The sequence below is a fragment of the Mytilus californianus genome, unplaced genomic scaffold (assembly GCF_021869535.1).
Source record: "Mytilus californianus isolate M0D057914Y unplaced genomic scaffold, xbMytCali1.0.p SCAF_14, whole genome shotgun sequence".
NCBI lineage: Eukaryota > Metazoa > Mollusca > Bivalvia > Mytilida > Mytilidae > Mytilus > Mytilus californianus.
In genome coordinates this window covers 18,526,749-18,548,269 of record NW_026262626.1, presented here as the reverse complement: position 1 = coordinate 18,548,269, position 21,521 = coordinate 18,526,749, and the positions used below count along the sequence as shown (strand labels likewise).

Sequence of the window (21,521 nt, the reverse complement as noted above, 5' to 3'; positions counted from 1 at the left end):
TTTTCTGGAGAAAAGAAAATCAGCATCACAAGTTGCAAATATACCAGATAAATAATTGTTATTGTTTCAAAATGTAGAAATACCATAAACATCGCTTTAATCTAATTATTCCTTATATATAATTAGTCTGCAGAAATCCAAACCAACTAATAGTATTATTTGATAAAAGTATATATTCCAGCTAGACAATAGCCAGGCTTTAAAATATTATTGTCAACAGCTGAAGTCCTAATTTATTCATACATTTGTGTTTGAAAGACACGACCTATTACATTTAAAAAAAAGTAAACAAAAAATCATTTCAACTGAAGAAATCTAAAATGCGAACGTTTTCGTCGGATTTTTTTACCGGTAATAAGGTGTGTTTCATCTATGAGTAACATAATCGTCCCAAAAATAAACCATTTTTAATATGATCACTGCACTATTTATCAAAGTAAGAAAGATTTTACTATACTGTATTAATATATAATAAGATAACGAATCAGTTAAAAGGCCTCTTTGGGAGGTAAATTGTCATTTAGGTCAATGTGTCGGTTTAAGTTAATTTTAAAGTCCTATAAATAACACGAGGGTTTTTGACGTCTAGTATCTTCTCGAATGTTCCGAGTGACGTAAAGTAATTCTAGAAGCTTCAAAGTGTTTGTAAATAAGTCATCGATTCTAATTTAAGTATGATCTTGCCTATTAGTAAACATTACAATTTCAAAACCTTGACGAGAAGGTTCAAGATCATTCTAGAAATACACAAAGTTGAGGTAAGCCTTATTAAATATATTCAATATATCAATGACATGTTTGTCTAAAAAAAAAATTTCAGTTGATCTTTAAATGTTTGTGTCCTTCAAGATGCACCATAAACAGTTCAGAATTTATTTATGGACTGATGATTGTCACTAGCATGCGACATAAACACGTACACTGTTTCATGTCTGTCATATTTGTTTTCTCGTAAATTGTTTTGTAACAATTATGAGGGGCGTAAAGGGGCGGGGGTATCTGCACGGAAGAACGCGAAATAAAATTGCCATATCACGACGAACGAACAATTAAAAATTTCTTGCACGTTGATCTTTTTACCGATTTCATGAAACACGGTGAATAACGAACCTTTTTCACGGCTGCACGTGAAATAAAAATGGCAAAATACGTTGCACGAAAATAACCCTTTACCACCCTCAATTATAAATTCAGCCTTTGGGTTTCTCGATTTGATTGTTTTACATGATGTCATGTCATAGCTGACTACATACGGTACATACGGTATAAGTTTTGCTCATTGTTGAAGGCCGAACGGTGACCTATAGTTTCTTACTTCAGCGTCATTTGGACTCAGGTGGAAATTTGTCTCATTGACAATCATACCACATATTCTTATTTTTATATTAATTAAATCGTATTCAATTGCATTTTTATAGTTATATTTATATTAGACAAGAATATATATGACTTTAGCGGTTGTGAACAAGGCGACTTCTACATGTATTAGCGAATTTGCAATGAATGGTTAATGCAACCTTGACCGACATATTATTTCCGCTTCTACTTTTAGTTCTACTTTATTCATTGATAAATTTTTTTGCTTATCTTAAAAATGAGACATTTAAAGTTGTGGTTGACCTCAAGTGAAATACTCCAAATTCTTTTTAATTTTAAACAAAAACTTGAACTTGCTTATCACAACAGAAAATAAAAGTTATTAAATGAGAAAGTGAATTTCTGTCAAATAAGTAGGTGAAATGGAGCTCATTCATTATACCCAACAAGTGTACTTGATGGCTCAGTAAATTTTCTTTTCCTATTTTCAGCTTGAAAACATTGTTGATACTGACATAAGTTAAACCATGTTATTATTTGTAAAACAAGGCTATTAAAAAGTACAGTTAAGCACTAGAGGGATATAATTACTTATTCATTCTTTTATATAGAAAAAGTTTGCCGTTTATTCTTATTGTAATCAGAACACTTAAAAGCAACCGGTTCAAATTTTGCTCACTGCACTATCAAATAAAGTAAAATATAATATTCATAAAAAATACAAGGCTTCTAACTTTGTACGCCAGACTCGCGTTTGATCTACAAAAGACTCACAAGTGACGCTCTAATCAAATAAAAATGAAAATAAATTTCTTGAAAATAAAAGATTCGTTTTCCAATGCACGTTTTACAATAAAATACGTTAAATCAGTGTGTATTGTACTTTTTTATTGTCATTTAAAGTCACAGTACATGTATCAGTTCAGTTTAACTTAACTTTTAAAAAAGAAAAGAAGCAATTGCGCATATTCATTATTACTTATAAAAAAATGGTTGAATTAGTTAAGTCTTTTGTTTTTAACTGAAAATAAGTGGAGCTTGTCACGGATTTTGAAAGCGTGCATATGACATCCATATACAATTTTTTTGCAAGCAAAAAATAAATGTCTCCGCTAAATTCGGTTGTTTGATAGGGACATACAGTACTTTGATTTCTATTTGCATATACGAACTTAAGAACACCAAAATCATTTCTTTATATATAATTATACCTAAGCTATGTCGCTATTCCAATTTCTCGATTCCAGCTATTCAATAGCGACTTTTTGAAATGTGGAAAATTCGTGGTTTCTTTTTGGAAGTTTTGGTCCTCGGTGCTCTTCAGCTTTGTACTTGTTTTGGCTTTCAAACTTTTTTTATCTGAGCGTCACTGGTTAGTCTTGTGTGGACGAGACGCACGTCTGGCATATTGAATTTTAAGCCTAGTACCTTCTGCTAGCTATTATTCGTGTGTTTCTTTGTCCTATATGTTCTCCCATTTATTTGTATTGTGGTCCTGTCATGTGATGTTGTCGTTTTGGTGTTGTGTTTGACGTTGCCATAAAAGCGGGAGGTTTGGCATGCCCCAAAACCAGTTTCAACCCACCATTTTTTTCTTAAAATGTCCTGTACCAAGTCAGGAAAATGGCCATTGTTATATTATAGTTCGTTTCTGTGTGTGTTACATTTCCCCCTTCCAGATCCTCACAAGGTAATTGACGGAAGTGCACATGCGCAATGTAAAGTTTTGAATACACATCCTACAAAGAATTCAGAACAGGTAATTGTAAACGCTGAGTGTAAACATAGACTGATAGAAAAACAAATTGGTAAACAATCAAATCTTTGCGACCTATACATGCTATATAATTAATAATTATGAGTAGTGAAGTAAAGTTGAATATTTATTTGATTTGAAATAGCTAACAAAACAAACCTTCGCTAATGAGGATGATGTTAAGATTTAAAAAAAACAATAGTTAAAGAACAACAACAATTTACAATGAAATATAAATGATACATATCAAACATTGAAATCTTAAATTATTTAGGATAATGTCTTGTAATGATGTCTTTTCCAGGAGGTGAAAAGAATTGATGTATTATAACAATCCGAAACGAAAATCACATGCGTCTTAATCATCGTTAAATAATATTGCACAACTTAGTTTCGGTTTTATTGTGTAAAAATAACTTCCGTCATACATACTGAACATTCCATATTAAAATTTGTGATTCATGATAAATGAAGAGAAAATTGAAGCAGGTGTTTGTTGTGTTAACTGTGAGTTAATATAAGTAATTAAGATAAATAAGAAAATATTGACAATTGCAAATATTTTTATATCCTATGCGTCTGTTAAAATTTATTCTTTCCAGCGTGAACAGATTAGAAATGAACATTTTGGTATGGGTTCTGCTCATTGTTGAAGGCCGTACGGTGACCTATAGTTGTTAACTTCTGTGTCATTTGGTCTCTTGTGGAGAGTTGTCTCATTGGCAATAATACCACATCTTCTTATTTTTATATTTTGTACAGAAGATTGTTTTATGCCCCCGCCGTAGCGGCGGGGGCTTTAAGTTTTACTCTTGTCCGTCTGTACGTCCGTCCGTCCGTCCGTCCGTAAGTACGTCCCAAAGTTGGTTTCCGTTCTCTAACTTAAGATTGCCACTACCAAATGTTATGAAACTTATACACAATGCTTATTAATTACAGTAAAACCAACTTATTTTTGCGGATACATAAATTTAGCGTATGTCCGTTTTGAGCCTATTTTGAATCGTAATGCATAATCGGGATTTTATTCATGTATTCATATACAAAAATATTTAGTTTGATGTATTCCCGACTATTTTATTTTTGCGTTATTTTTCTACTAGCGAAAGTCGCAAAATACTTTTCATTTTCTTGCCTTCGGCAAGTTTGTTAATTGAAAATATTATGCAATCCAAAATTGTTTGCTCAATTCAAACGAAATTTTCGGTGAAATTATCGCACACATATCGTAAGGTGCCCTGTGGTTGTTTAATTGTTTGGATTATTTCTGTATTTAACAGTAAGATTGCTGAGTAGTGACAGTATGACAGTATTTGTAACATTTCTTTGACGGATAAATTTTAAAATGTTTTTTTTGACACATAAAATAGAGATCTTCTGCATATACTTTAATAAAGAAATAGTCCCTCTCTTTTCTGATTCAACCGTTGTTTTTCAAGTATTTTGGTTTGACTAGTGACGATAAAAAATAACCATAGCTAATTTTGAAAATATTTTAGCCTATTTTGAAAATGTTTTCCGTCGAATTCACTTAATCCTGATCTGTTGTAAAGCGATTAGTTTGCGAGAACTATGGATGCTAATTGTATCAGTTCAGTTAACGATTACAAAAGATTAGAATCAATCGCGCATATTCATTATTACTTATTTTCAAAAACAACAAATTGGTGACATAGTAAAGTCATTCTATTGTTAACTTGGAAAATAAGTATAGTTTGCACACAGCCTTGTCACGGGTTAGGAAAGCGTGGATATGACATGCATAAATTCTTTCAAGGCAAGCCAAAAATAAATATCACCCTCAAATTCGGTTTTTGATAGGAGGCATACATGTACCTAACCCCCAAAAATTAAAAAAAAAAAACCAATTTGTGTCATTGCAAATTGTAGAAATTCTAACGATGTTTGCTTTTTGTTTCGAATTACTACAAACTATTATCTTCGACAATAGAAGCTTTGATTGTTGAGTGTAGGTTACTTAACGTCCAGTGGCAAATATTACATGCATGTTCAGAACGATGTATAAGCTTTGCCTTGCTTAATTAGTCGACTACACATTTACAGTTTCTTCCAAAAAATACAAGTTTCATTAAAAAAACATAAAATATAAACGGCGTATTTGAATATTCCTTATTGCAGAGTTAATCCCGACCAGAATCTTTACATATTTACAGTTAATATTTACCTTAAGTCCGGATTATCATTTTTGATCATATCTATTTAATATATAAATAATAATCGCATTATATCTTGCTGTATTCAAGCACCAGTACAATGTATAATTCGAGTAATCTTTTTTCTGTACTTTTCTTAAAGTGAAATTCATAAGATGGCAAGCAATTTGTTTTCTCTTTGCATATCTGAAATAAAGAACTGCCAAAATTCATTCCGTTTTTTTAATTAAAGCTGAAGTAGTTATGTCGCTTTTGAAATTTCTCGATTCCAGCTATATATAGACTGTGTCAAAAAAGACGGTTGGAAATGGGTAAAATTCGCGGTTTCAAAAAAATAACAGTGAGATCTCAATGTACCACTTGTTACTTTATAAACTACACAAACTATTTTACTTCCATTAAATATATTTAAAGTATAAAATATACCTGGTTTCTTTGAAAAATTTCACCAAAACTTGTACATTTACCCCTTACAAATCCTCACAAAGTTTAAGGATGTTCGCTTGTCAGGTTTGGAATTTTTGTCAGATTTTCGGAATCCTCTGATTTTATCCATTTGAATGCCTTAAAAAATTTTGCCCGTTAACCTCTACTTATCTTTTCATAATTTTATTACACATAATTTAAAAAGCCATATTTGAAAATCCTATAAAATCCTTGTTATTTTTTCATAATTTTTAAAAGAAAAAGAGTGCCAATGTTAAATGTATGAAAAGTCTAGAGAGAATTATATCCCGCCAAATTTTCAATGGCTTATATCTCGAAAACAAGCACACGGACCCTTCATTTTTTTCAGCTTTTTCAGTTCCTTTATTTATATACTATCATTTTAGAACAGTCTTTTAAAAAACTTGATATTTTGAAACAGAGTAGCGAACATCCTTAATTGTCTTCATATGACCGAAAGTGCACATTCGTAAAGTAAACTTTCGAATACACGGTATCGAAGGAATTCAGAACATGTGATTGTAAACACTGACTGTTAGACCAACAATGTGTAAGAAAATGAATCTTTGGCATGCTCAATACTCGGAGACTCAACCAATCAAGGCGATCTATATAATTTTCTGTCTGTTAAAACAACAATCATTTGATTTGAAATAGCTAACAAGACATTTCTTAACTACTCTAATTGAGATGAACTCAAATATTGAAAATAGCAATAAAAGGACGAAAATAATTTACAATAAAATATAAATGACACATATCAAATATTGAGTAACATTCTTAGAACTAGCGATTTATTTCACAAATAATATTACTAGTTAAAATACTCTTGAAATCATGAACATTTCAGTATAACTTATCAATTTTTGTCGTAGATATTTTCGAAAAGAGCCCATGATGTCTAGTATAGTCCCAAATGATTCTTATGTCTTGTAAGGCTATTTCTATTTTTTTTTTGGCTCTGACGTCACGTCAAAATAAAATAGCCTTACAAGACGTCATAATTTTACAGGCTAATGTCTAGACATGATGTTTTTTCCTGGAAGTATATTATCATAATATTTAATATGGGTAGTCAATGAATTGATAAATAAAAACATCCTGTATCAAAAATCCAGTGCTTCTTACTCATCGTTAAATAGTATTTCACAACTTGATTGCGGTTTTATTGTGTGTATAAAACTCCGTCACACATACTCAAAACTCGATATTAAAATTTGAGATTCATGATAAATGAAGTGAAAATTGAAGAAGGTATGTGTTTGTGTTACTTTGTGTAAATATAAGTTAACTATGATAGTAAGCTAGGAGATATTGATTTTGTCAATTGCAGATTGTTTACATCTTATGCATCTGTTAAAATTTATTCTTTCGACCCGGTACAAACTAGAACTGAAAATGTTGTACAGACTCTTGCATCTTGTTGACCACTGCCGTATGTTTACTTCTGGGTGTTAACCCATAGAGATATTATTCATTTTGCCATTTTATTCATGATGTATAGTTTTTATATGATCATTTAACAGAAAGAAACAAAGATTTGCATATCACCTCTTTTTCCATATGGTTGTTATACAAAACCAATATTTTTTTATAAATACTGTAAACCAACTTATATTCGTGGATATGTTTATTTCGCTATAGCCCTTTTGAATTTTGAACATATTTTGAAGCGCAATGTATATTTCATATTCGAAAATATATAGTTTAACATATTCCGGACTATTTTATTTTCGCGTTATTTTAAGCCCGCGAATTTAAGACATTGGTGAACACTAAAACATAGAAAAGAAATGGCAACGTGTATTCATTAAATTGATTCAACTCAGGCACTTGACACAACCTAAAGCAACTACACAGCGCTTTACCGTTTTCTGTTCGTAATCCCAAAGGGCCTCTTCAATGATTAGCAAATGCTCACTACTCATTGCAAGTTGAAGACTGTCACACCGGTTTGTCGTAATTTCAAGCTAGGTGTCGATAACGCTTCGTCTGTGCGATGAAACATACATGCAAAGCTGTGGAATAATTTAAAGAAAAAAATCTTTAACGTAAAAGAGGGGCGAAAGATACCAAAGGGACATTCAAACTCATAAGTCGAAAAAAAAAAACTGACAACGCTATGGCTAAAAAAGAAAAAGACCAACAGACAAACAATAGTACACAAAACACAACATAGAAAACTAAAAACTGAGCAACACGAACCCCACCAAAAGCTGGAGGTGATCTCAGGTGCTCCAGAATGGTAAGCAGATCCTGCTCAACATGAGGCACCCGTCTTTTTGTTCATGTTAGTACAAACCCGGTAATAATTTCTAATTCGGTAGGTAAAGAAAATCTAAAACATGTTTTCAACAGAATTTATCTACACCATAGAAAGATTCCCTTGCTTAAGGTGTCGGGTCTTATATTTTTACAATTTTAATGTTTCAATTCTTGAGATAACTTCTCGTATGCATGCCATCATTTTATTGCTTTCGGCCACTTTATTGAAAATGTTATGCAGTCCACAATTTCGTTCGCTTTTCATACGACGTTTCCTGTCAAATTATCTAAGACAACTCTTATGGTGCCCTGTGGTGGTCTAATTGTTTGGAATACTTCTGTATTGTACAGTCAAATTGCCGGGTAGCTTATGACAGTATTTGTTGGATTTCTTTGGCAAATATAATTTAAATATGTTTTTTTTACATATAAAATAGAGAACCTTTACTTTTATAAAAGAATAGTCCCACTTCTTTCTGATTAAACTATTGTGTTTTCGTGTATTTTGATTTGACCTGTGACGATAAGAAAAGAAGGAATATTTACAATAAAGCTTATCAGGAGAATGTACAATAAAAGGCATGATACACCACTTAGCTTTTTATGAAAACTTAACAAAGATATTAAGCTTATAACTTTGTTCGCAATACGCGCGTTTCGTCTACATAAGACTCATTAACTGCTATAGAGTAAAAACAGTTTGAAGTCCAAATAAAATACGAAGTTGAAGAGCATTTTAACCAAAAAATCCTAAAAGTTGTTCCAAACACGGCTAAGGCAGTCTATTGCTGGGGAAAGAAAAAGAAGAAATTTCAAAATTTGATAAACAGTGAAGATACAGAAAATGAACATATCAATGATAATTCATGTCAATATAAAGTGCTGACTAATGGGATTGTGATAACTTCGATGACGAATACCATATTGTGACTTTACGGTATGAGTTTTGCTCATTGGCCGTGTGGTGACCTATAGATGCTTACAACTGCAACATTTAGACTCTGGTGGATATTTAAGCATTAGCAATTATAACACATCTCACGTTGAAAATGCAACTAATTAGAAAGACAATCAAAATTAATAACAAACAAACCATTGGTTTAAGAACGAAAAATAATGTACAATGTACTTGTACAGTATATGACTATGACGCAGTAATTCCTCAAATGTTAAACCTTGAGTCACAGGTTAAGAACCAATCACATGTTGATAGATGATACCATTACCGGGAAGTGAAAAGCCATATTTTCAAAGAAAAACAAGTTGCTTTTTATTTTAAACCGTGTTAAGAATTGCTGACATACATTTTAGTTTTTTCCTTGTTTATCATGATCATAGACGCCATTTTCAGATAATCATTCATTTGCACAGGTATAGTTAATTGTTATATGTATGTTTGCTTCAAAATTTCAGCATAATTTTGAAACCAAAGTTTCTTTGATATGGTGAGGAAAAGGATAAAGGACTCACACGCACACATAAAGTTTTGCTCGCAATCTCTTATTAAAACCTAAAACATATCGTATTTGGAGTGAATAGTAATGGATTTAAAAAAAAAATAGTGAATTTTAAATACAGGAAATATAACATGTATCACGTTGGTTTATTTTCCCATTTCTTTTAACTATAGATTTAAAGGGTTTCAAAATTATTGAATCTAAAACAATCCATGCATCGTAACCGTTGAGAAATGATATTGCACAACCTATATTTTTTATACATGTTATATATCTTCATTATTTATATACGCACACATAAGACCCGAAGAACAACATTGTATACATTATACATACCATTAAAGCGAAACTAGATGTTGTCAATGCAGGATTTTGAAAGTATTTTGAAAGAATTATGCAAGATGCAAAATTACTAGGGAGTAATAAAAACATATGTTGAGGACGAACATACAATGCCGTCACCGAAATATGAAAAAAAAAGAAATAAACTGCAGCAGTTTAAACATCAAATATTGAATTACAAAAATTGCCGTGAACCGATATGTAAGTCTACATGTAAGTAACAATTTTCTAATAAATGCATAGATTGAAGAGGTAGGTTTGAACAAGATTTCATATCTTGAATATACATGACGAATTATTTGCACAAATAAAGACTATATTACCTATACTCTGCCCGACAGAATACGTAAACTACAAAACCAGAGGACAAAAACAAAAGACAGGGTATATCAGGGTAGCGCCTGGCGTGTGACCAAATAGCAGAATGAAGAAGCTGAATAGTGAAATATGAGTTTTAGATAAATATACCTAAAGTAATGAACTCAGAGAAGTTCTCGCTCGGACACGAACTCCATTATCTTGTATATTATAAGAGCATAAACCTGAAGCACGGGGAGGCACTCTACTGTCTCCACATGGCACTAAAGACAAACGAGCTAGCAATGCCGTTAAAATTAATGTTGGATTTTTCCTTTAATCCTTTTTTATTTGAGCACTACTGTTGAGTCCCATGTAGACGAAATGCACGCCTTGCAATATAAATTTGAAGTGTTTTCGTAGGATTTATTGCCCTTGAATAACGATGCTTAACAATAGTAGACATAGATTTGGACTATGATAAGGAAAACAATAAGAAATTATAAATAGCACAAATGATCTGCAGGATACGATCTACACAGATGTCAACATGTTTGAAATAGTCAGTCGATTTATAAGTAGAGTTATTACCTTCAATTACGATTGATTTTAAGCATTTGCGCGTTTTATGCGGAAACAATAGAAGATAGAGAAAGAGATAGAAAAACTGAAATTAAAAACAAGTATCAGCAAACGTAGATCTACAAATAAGTCATTATGACAGGTATTATCAGTCGAGTGTTTTTAGGAGTAACTTCCCTTGAATTGAGATTTTTGTTGTGTTTTTGCTGTAACTACATGTATGGTCAATACTATGAGGGAACTGTAAATAGCAAAAATGATCTGCTAGAAAATATCTACTTATACTTCTGAAATGTTTTCCTACTTTTTTTTTGGGGGGGGGGAAGGGAGGGGCGGGTTCTTTTGTCGTGCTAACTATAGTAAATAGATGAAAACTCTCAATAGCAATAAAGATTTACTGATAAATCGGCATGTCTGAAATTATCGTGTATGGCCCAGCCTGTCACAATATGAAATACATGCTCCTGAAAATGTTAATGGATACGGACTTGTTCACAAAATGGGATTACCTGTCTGAACGAACTACCATTCATTACATGTACTCCATATTATACAATGAACTAGGCTTTCCGTCTTACAATAAATTTCTGTATTTTGAAATTTGTTCAGTTTTCTAGTATTCACAAAGCCCACATCTAGATTCATTGCATTTGAAAACCGTGTATTAAACGAATCAATGTAAACCATGCAAATAAGATGTATCTTCTTTTAAAATTGTTGGAACATAATAAATGTAACCAACGTCAGCTGCATCAATGATATCGTTTTATCATACAACTGTTGTACAACCGTGCAAATAATGAATGGTAAAAACTAAAATTACAATGACAGTATTGAAAAAAGCATGATAGAAAATGCATCTGGCAGATGAAAAAAAAACATACACCTTATAGACCAGCGGAAGAAACATAAAAAAATTAATTTAATGCAGCCACCGAACACACGGCTAAATTATATATCACTGAAAAGAAAAAATTGTAAACTTTCAGATTAATGATGCCGTAAGCCTGAGAAGTGGTCAGAATTTTGCATAATGGTGGTCAAATGTCAACAATTATATATTTCCTATTATTGTCTTAACGGTTAATTTTTGGTTAAATTCAGGAATTATAAAATATATTAAAAAATCAGAGGACAATTTTCCATTGAGCATATATGACGCCTGTAGGGAATACCATTTTTTTTAAATACGTTATTTTTTAACGTTAAAATTGACTTTTTTTTATTTGATCAGAAATTTTGTTTATTTATGAATTCATATTGTTTCCATACAAGGATGACCTTGAACTTTATTTATAAAAAAAATACATAGAAATGAAGTTTTAAGAAGATTTGTTACTTTGCAAAACTTCAAAGTCTTGTAAAGGACGGGTTAAAGTTAAGTTTATTGATTTCAGTTCCACTGGCTATTTTAGTCAATTTGTTACATTTTCATTTCAGACAAAGGCTGTCTATAATATTTTTGTTGTACAATCAAAATGTATCCTTATAAGGTTTATGAAATGTATTAGCATCATATCAGCGATTTTTGACGTTTTTTGACGTTCGGAATGTCCCGATCGTCCTATTATAAGAAACGGAAATAGCTTTTGTGTCAAACTAACATAAACGTATCAATAACAGTGGACAATAACTGAATGTAAAATAATTTTTATAAAGTCATTAGCATGTTTAAGACGTCAATGGGTCAGACGTCAATGGGTCAGATAATCAATCATCATCATCATCATCATCATCATCATCATCATCATCATCATCATCATCATCATCATCATCATCATCATCATCATCATCATCATCATCATCATCATCATCATCATCATCATCATCATCATCATCATCATCATCATCATCATCATCATCATCATCATCATCATCATCATCATCATCATCATCATCATCATCATCATCATCATCATCATCATCATCATCATCATCATCATCATCATCATCATCATCATCATCATCATCATCATCATCATCATCATCATCATCATCATCATCATCATCATCATCATCATCATCATCATCATCATCATCATCATCATCATCATCATCATCATCATCATCATCATCATCATCATCATCATCATCATCATCATCATCATCATCATCATCATCATCATCATCTGTCAGGTGTGTATTGATATTTTGACAAAGGTCTGATGCTTGACATTGACATTTTGTTCCAAACACACACAACCTTTACTGCAAACTGATTTTTTTTTTGCACTTGCACATCAAATCTTGAAATCTTGAAGGAAGTCAGATGAGATTTGACCTTCAAACAAGACCAATTCAAGAAAAAATTTTCCTTCTTTTCAACCAAACTGTAGAGGTGACCCAATGGCCGACTTGGCTACATGCGCATTCATCCAGACTTTGGTTTGGAAAGAAAACCTCAAGACGTGCTGTTTAAATGGTGCTTCACAAGGGGGAGTCGGACCAAGCTGGAATTTTTACAAATGGCGAATTTAAGACGGAACCTGTTCAGATTGCTATGGACTTTCCTTTCTGATCATAAAGCCTTGTTATTAGTTTACGACTGACGTCTACCGAATCATCTATATCTAATAAAGATATCCGGGACATGTCTTTGAATTGATCAGGCGTTTATTTCAGTGCCTTGAGCATTGCGTATTTGCCTATACCAAACAAAGTCGATGTAGTATCACATCCTGTAATGGTATGTTCAACTGGTAGGATTATACACACAACTGAATTTAACGACTGACACAACTCATGAACAGGAATGTAACGCCGACAATCCTTAATGCCCTTGATCATTACTATTTGAAATCACAATCCAGATATGTGAGTCATCTATGATAGAATATATAAGAAAGTTGTCCCCTATTGATCTGTTTTATTCATAACTAAAGCATATTTAAAACAAAAATGCACTTTAAAACGTTTGATAGACCAAGATTTGATTTCCTATAATGCCATGAGAAGGGCATCCTTCCCTGAATATGACTGCACATGTATAGTTTGAATGGCGGCCAGTTTGAAAAATCTGAGCTCATCCAAGATAAGAATTTATAGAAGAATACTTTTGTTGTTCTGTCCTGTAACAGCCTTTTTGTGTACCTTCTGAGAATAGTTTAATGTCAGCACTATAAAATTAAGTGTGTATTAATATCATCTTATTAAATTGATATGTAGATGGAAGTTCCCTTCCATCTCATTCAAAAAATAGGACAAAAAGTTCTTTGTAATTCCTTTCTGTTACGTTCTTTCATGTTACCTGATAAAAAGTAACAGCATAGTCATAATCAGTAACAGGAAGGATGATAAAGACTATTTTACTGATGAAACACACATTTAACTTCTATATGCCAAACAGTTTATTTAATATAAGTTTATATCATCGTATTAAATAACCCTCAGCATAATATACTGTCTAATAAATAACAAGACAGGTTTTTGACTTTTGATAACAGCAGAGAACATTGTTCAATTCTTGTAAAGTAAATGGTAACAGAAAGGAATTTATTTTTGAATTTTTCATTACAGGCAGATTTTTCATCTAGCAAATGAAAGTTTCAAAAGAAACATGACTTTGTTTGCTGCTAACTACCAATATTGACCAATTTGTAATGATGTATTTTTCTTAAACTGTGAAAACAAAGGAATTGTTTTGAAATAAAGTTCTTTCCTGTTACGAACTCTGTCCTGTTACTGAAGATTCTCTCATGTTACCGACAAATCGGACTATATTTTACTATATTTCTTAACATAATGTATTATATTTGGTTAAAAAAAAATTGGCATTTGATAAAATATTGCAGGATGTACTAGCAAACTACAAACAGTATCTTTAATTTATTCCTCATTCACATAAGAAACTTTTTAAAATTGATTCACTTTGGTAACAGGAAAGAACAGAAATATTTGATACCATTTATTACATTGCCATAGTTACCACATTTATCATCTTTTTGAATTACAGACAACTATTCCTAAATCCTCAATGTTTGTTCTGTGTTTTTTGCTATTAAAATAGTTTCCAAAGAATTTTTTTTCCCATTGCCCAAAAATAGACATTTTAGATATTGTCTCTATAGACAGCATGAACCCGTCTATTTAATTTTGTAATGCATTAAGTTACTGTCGCATTTGTTATCCAAAATTTGAGTAATATTATTAAGCTATAGGTCTATTTGGTCATACGAGCAAACTGTTTACAATAGACTGTTTTCATATTACCGACTTTTGACTCCGGAGTTTTATATTTTTCGATAGGTTACCTTTTCTGTTGTAGGACATTCTGGTGCTCGGTCAAGTACGAGTAACTTAAAGAAGAAAAATCATGCTTACAATCGGTACAATTTAGAGGGGGAATATACTGTTATATGTTTTCTGTACACGACAAAAATCATCGGAAAATAGTAAACTTTCACCACAAATTCCATCGATTATGTGTTTGGTTTTACTTATTTTGGTTGCTCTTAATTGACAGATTACTAGGATGTCTTACAACAGATTAGGTTACCTGTCGAAAAATTATATAATCCGGAGTCAAAAGTCGGTAATGTGAAAATAGTCAATTGATTCTATGATTCTATTTGCAGTAGTGTCTCAAACCAGTTTCTATCTACACCACTTACTGTCTGTAATCGAATGCTATGTCTGCTATCAATTTACGTCGTTCTCTGTACTTTTTATCTGTATATCCCTGAAAAAACATATAAAACAAGAAGATATACCTATATATAGTTACTTAAAATGATGAATATTGTCTTCGTAAATGGCATTTTTGTAAATTCATGATAAATAAAAAGCATGCGAATTTGGGATAATAAACGACACACTAGTTTTTTACGTCAGAGTAGACAATTTGATAAATTAATGGATTTAATTGCACGGAAAAATGAAGATGGAGCATGTAAAAACACTATTATTGGCCAAGTTCATATATGTAAGCCAAGGTAGCATTGGTTCCAAACGTTTATTCAAAGATCGATTGACCTAACGTGAAAAAAACTGCACACGTCTTTTTGTGTGACAGTAATGGAAGTGACAAACTGACAACACCATGGCAAAAAAGGAAAAACGACCAAAAGACAAACAACGGTGTTCAATACAATACAGAGAAGATTCAGGACTGAGCAACACGAACCTTACAAAAAAACCGGGATAAACTAATCTTCTCCAAAAGGGTACGCAGATCCTGCTTAAAAGATGACACCCGTTGTGTTGTTCATGTATGTACCAATCTGGTGATGTTCGGTAGGTCACATTCGAGGAAAAGAGGATGGGACTGTGGTTAAGACTATTGGAACATATTGCAAGATTGTATAGACCCTCCTGGTGTATTTTAAAGTGGGTTTGTTTATGCTTTGTCGTCTCGCTAGTTTATACACTACACATCATTTCCATTTAGTTCAAAGTTGAAACTAACCCGCTTCTATGACATACACAATAAAACAACATCAAAACTAACAGAATTGTCTTTGGCAGTCAAAGCAATTGCATAACCGAGTGTAAAACTCGCACTTATATTGTGCTCTTGTTCATTTTTCCTTTTTTGCAGAATATTCAGATAATTTAATATTAATTTAGAATATTTAATTTCAATCATGGTATCTATGATGAGTTTATTTAAGTACAATAATCTAGAAGTTATATATGGGAGGGATCATATTTAATATAATGACATCTTTCTCGAAACAAACTTTTATATCAGGAGCTCATAAACAATCATATCATATTATCATATTGTGATAATTCATCTAGATTTAAACCAGTGATTTTTTAACGTAAGATATCGTTATTCCTGTGAAATGAATCAGATAATGTCATTAAATCGTAGTAAATGATATCCATGCAAAATAAAAATCATTCAGTTTATCGGAGTGTTGTAATAATTTCATAGCATTTGTCTATTAATACGATATATCTCCAAGATCCGCCTTGTTCCATTACTGGACATCTAAACTTGAATTTCGTTCAGTCAAAGAGTTGAAAGGGCGAAACTAAAACACCGTAACGGTGTTATATATACAACAAATATTTCATTTACCTCGAATATTCTTAAGATTCTCGACAGACTTGAAATACCATCCTTTATGCTAATAATTAAATGCACAGCATGTGGAGGTTCTGTCTCTATTGCAGATATACATTCACCATTCTGTTCAAAAACTTTCTCTTCTTCTTTACTGATAGAATTTCTATTATTTCTATTATTCTCGTCCTGTAAGAAAAAAGAAATTTTAAATTCGCCACAGTTTCGAATTTTATCTTGGCATTTGCTTTAAGACACATCCGTATTTATATAGCCGACTGCATCAGATAATATCGGTTACAGATAGATAGTGATGGTATCTAAATATCTTTCAAGCAACATTTAAGGTTAAACCAAAGCATTGATAAAAAGACAAATTGACTGATAAAGTTCAAAACCATCATTAGACATTTTCAGGCAAACAATTAATTAAAGAAATGACGTATTTGAAAAAGCAGCATGTCCTTCGTAGTTCTTGAACATTGTGAATATAATCATTTTTAATCAGACGAATCTTCCTTTTTTAACACTTATTTCTAACGTACTTATGAACACCCAACAGTATAACACTTATTTTGTCCAAACGACACTATTCATCCAAGAATAACTTGAAATGTATATTATATTTAAGAGATATTGAATAAAAAAGGGAACAGCAAAAACAAGAAGTCGTGAAAAGACAGAGTACACCATTGTAGAAAAAGAAACATCAAAAACCACTAAATATATATTCAAAAACTAAAATTGAGCAACATCAGTTACATGTAATAGTAGTTACAGGTTTGGGGTTTTAAATAGCTTGTTATTAAACCAGGTTTAACCATACTTTTCTTCGGAAAATACCTGTACCAAGTGAGGAATGTGACAGTTGTTTTCTTACCGTTCCATTGGTTGATATATTTGAGTTTTGGTTTTGTCCGGTTTAATTGGCCTCCTGTTTTTCAAATGTACTTTTTTGTAAATGGTTTGCTCTAACTTGGCTAGGTTTACAAATTATCTTGGTTGTATTGATAAAAAAAATATTTGATGATATTAGGCTAACACAAAATAGATGATTGGTAAATGTTACTTGTTTATCCATAAGACATTTCCAAACTTATAAACCATTAGTAAATGATACAAGTTACAATGTATAAGTTAGATCTAGCTTCACTAGTTCTACCCAATGTGTTGCTCCTAATGATGAAACAATGTATTAAGCATTTTTTACCCACATTATCTTTGAATTTTAATTTTATTGCCATATCCATCTTTTTTTAAAAAGATTTGTAACAGTAACATGCAAAAAGAGAACATATTAACAATTCATGAATGTAAACATACACAAAAAGACAAAAACAAAACCATAGGAAAACATATCCCATAAATCATATACAAGTATAAATGCAAAATAATCTATTTATGTATTTATATAAATAAATCAATAGTCTACTGTCCTCAGTTCTAATGCCTGTTTAAAAAGGGACTCTTAGTCTTCTACTGCTTTTGAGGTTGATGGGCAAAGAAGATATTTAATGTTCTCATTTTCTTGCCATGACATGAACTCTAGCATCATGAGCATATGTTTAACTACATTTTCTAAAAAGTCATCTCTTAGAGTAAATTTTTTTTTCAGTATAAAATGAAATGAGCGTCATCTCCCACTTTCTGTATTACGGATGGGCATAGTTATATTTTATATATAATATTTTTAAATGCCTTACTTTTTCTATCAATTAATTATGGTAGTTAATTCTCATTTTTGTATGTTACTTCTCTTTTCAAAAGACTTACAGTTAAAGATATTTTCCATTTCTAAATTTTGCTTTAAACTTTTATATAAATATAATTTTCTTTTTTATCTATTTTAAAAAAAATTGTTTTTGTTTGTAAAAATTTAAAAAAATGGTGTTATAAGGGTTTTTTAACAACTTCGAGTAATGTTTTCCTTTCTTTCCCCTCAAGAACACACATGAAGAATGGATACTTCTATGTTTACCTCTTTCAAAATATATTTCAACATATGTAAAACAGGTATAGAAACCTGATTCATCCAAACTTTTAGAAAGTAAAAACGGATTCATTTAATTATGGATTAATTCAGAGTTTAAAAATCTTGTAAGGTAACGTATACTCTGAGTGTTTGGCATCTCTAGTGGGTATCTTCCTAGCTCTGTTCTCAAGGCTATGTTTGAAGAAGTTTTTCTTGTTTCGAGGATATACTTACAGAAACACAATTGTCATTTTTTTAAATATGATTTTGAGTTAAATTAAGGAGTAAGGAGTTTTATATATTTTTGGAGATAATTGACCGCTTTTCTGCTCTAAATTTTGAAATATATGTATCCATTAAAGTAATTTCTGAATTGTAAGTGGCTATTGGTGTAACTATACAGTCAAAAAGACTGAGAGCTACATGTACTTTAAATGTCAGATTCTTTAAAGAACCAGTATACATTTTTAATGGCAAAAATCAATTTCCTTGCTTTATTTTTTTTTATAAGTTCTTCAAAGCAATGCAATTACTGTAAATTCAGAAATTATTGCGATGTTTAAATTGTTGCGAAAATGTGCCATGGTTACAATCGCAATAGTTTAAACCATAATTTTGAAATTTTCTATATGAATTAAACAGGATTTTTTTTCAAAATCGCAAATTAAAATCGCATTTTAGTCACAATTGACAAAATTGCAAAAATAAATGCACGCAATAATTTCTGAATTTACAGTATCAAAAAAGCGAGGTTAGAGAATTCAAATATATTTCTTTTTGAATTTTAAAGAGTTTTCATGTCCCTGTTGAAAAATCGTTCAACTGGTTTTCATACTTTCATAATACACATTCGGTGTGAGCCAAGGCTCCTTGTTGAAGACCGTACTTTGAGCTATAATGGTTTACTTTTACGAATTGTGATTTGGATGGATAGTTGTCTCATTGGCACTCATACCAAATCTTCTTATATCTGATCAAAGAATATCGCAACCTTTGAATCTTAGCACCATAGAAAATCGAAACCGAAAGGAAGAATTATGTGTTGCATTTTATAAGCAATAAATGCCAGTACCTAAAATTTAGATTTAATAAATTTTTGGCGTGCATCCTTTACCCCCTCCTTGTTTTTAAGGAGGATAATCGTTGCTAACATCCCATTATTTGGCAATATTTAAAAAAATGCAGCTATTAACCATCTTTTATTGTTGTTTTTATATACAAAGCACACAACAAAATTAGTTCAAAAGTCAATTTCACTAATAAATCATGAACAATACTAAAATTTTCAATTGTTTATTCTTTTTAAATATTCTGACATCCTGATGCAAAATTATTTAGACAGACTTGGGCCTACTTCTTTTAATATTTCAACTGAGATATATTTTCCTATTGAATTGGTTTTTGTTGTAATTACAAGGATTTGAACCCATATTACAAAAGGATGATTATCCTCTCCAGAAAATATATCATTGGAATACAAACAGTTCGATCGATGTAAAATTTGTTTTTAAGTGTGTGGGTTGATTGCATTGTATCAATATTGGGTTCCGAATTCGCATCACGTTTTTTGTCACTTAGGTGTTCTCAATAACCCTCGCAGAATTTCAAATTTAAAAAGGCCGCTTAGGCAATTATCATCATTTATCGTTTAGCTCTTTATTACAAAACAAATACATTATACTATTAGTACTCGGCTTCCCGCAATTTTGTTAATTACTTTTCGTGTTACTAAAAGTGTATCCTCATTCATTAAATCGATTAAAATGGGATGAAACTAATTACCCCGAAACATAAAAAAAGGATGCTATTTCTTTTTTGTTTTTTGTGTGTGTATAATGACTACAAAAATACAGGTTCAGACAATCAAGTAGTAAATAATGCCATAAATATTATAAATAATTGTCTGGAGAGGGGAAATTTACCTTGCAACAGATCATTTACGAATTCCTCAAAGAATTGTTAGTGTCATTAACTTGCACTTTCTGTACACAACTCATCGGCTTAACGTCCCGATTTTGACTGGCCATGGCTACATATTTATATATACGTACAGCCAAGACAAAGTGACACAATTTCATCTCCTAGCCGACACTTCGGGTCCGTGTTAACAATAACATGAACCAGTCGGAACGCTGACCCCGGTTTGACCCCATTTCTTAAAGCAACAATGGAAGATTGTGACTACCATATTTGGGCATTTTTTTTCGGTACTTTTTTCTTTAACTAAAACGAGTCTGTTTCCTCCAAAAAGTCGTATCAAATGAAATCAAAGCATGCTGTACGCTACAAATGCCAATTGTATATTATTTCTAGAAGTTCTAACGTATAAATTGTTTTGATTAAGGGTACTGAATTAGAATACGAAGTCTTCAAACCTCAGGTCGTCACTAGTCGCGTCAATTTTTTTCAACACATCAGTTGAAATTTCTTTCTTAACTTCTTGGGAACCTATGCTGAATTTAAAATATGTGATGAGGCTTTTTATGAACTGGCATGTGTCAAATTTGTGCCACCTAATACGCTGTAATACGCAAATGTGCCACTTCGATGTGTCGAAATTTCTGACGAAGCGGTTCCGATAGTATTTTACGAATTACGTCCCTTTGTTGACACTTTTTCATGAACAAACGTTTTTGTACTATTATATATATATAGCACCATATGATGTTATTTACAAGTGAATATGTTTAAAATAATTAATTATCTATTTAATAAATATATTTTTACACTACAGATATATGTCAAACAATTAGGTAAACATATATTTTATCATTTTTAAAACAGTTTCAGAAATGAAATAGGGATTTACTATAACAGTAAATGTTACTCAGGGCCATAATATATCATTCCAAGAGTTACTTTGATATTTTGGTATATACCATTTTTACTGCTGTAATACCAA

The 21,521-nt window shown here is 31.4% G+C and overlaps 1 protein-coding gene across 1 annotated transcript in view; it reads left to right on the top strand.

Annotated features, from left to right (window-relative positions):
- Positions 1-630: 630 nt before the first annotated feature.
- LOC127724328 (E3 ubiquitin-protein ligase XIAP-like) overlaps positions 631-21,521 on the top strand; it is a 50,262-nt gene continuing 29,371 nt past the window's right edge. Inside the window, exon 1 of the mRNA XM_052231264.1 lies at positions 631-758. The gene's annotated coding sequence lies outside the window, so the exon portion shown is untranslated. The remainder of the gene's footprint in view (positions 759-21,521) is intronic.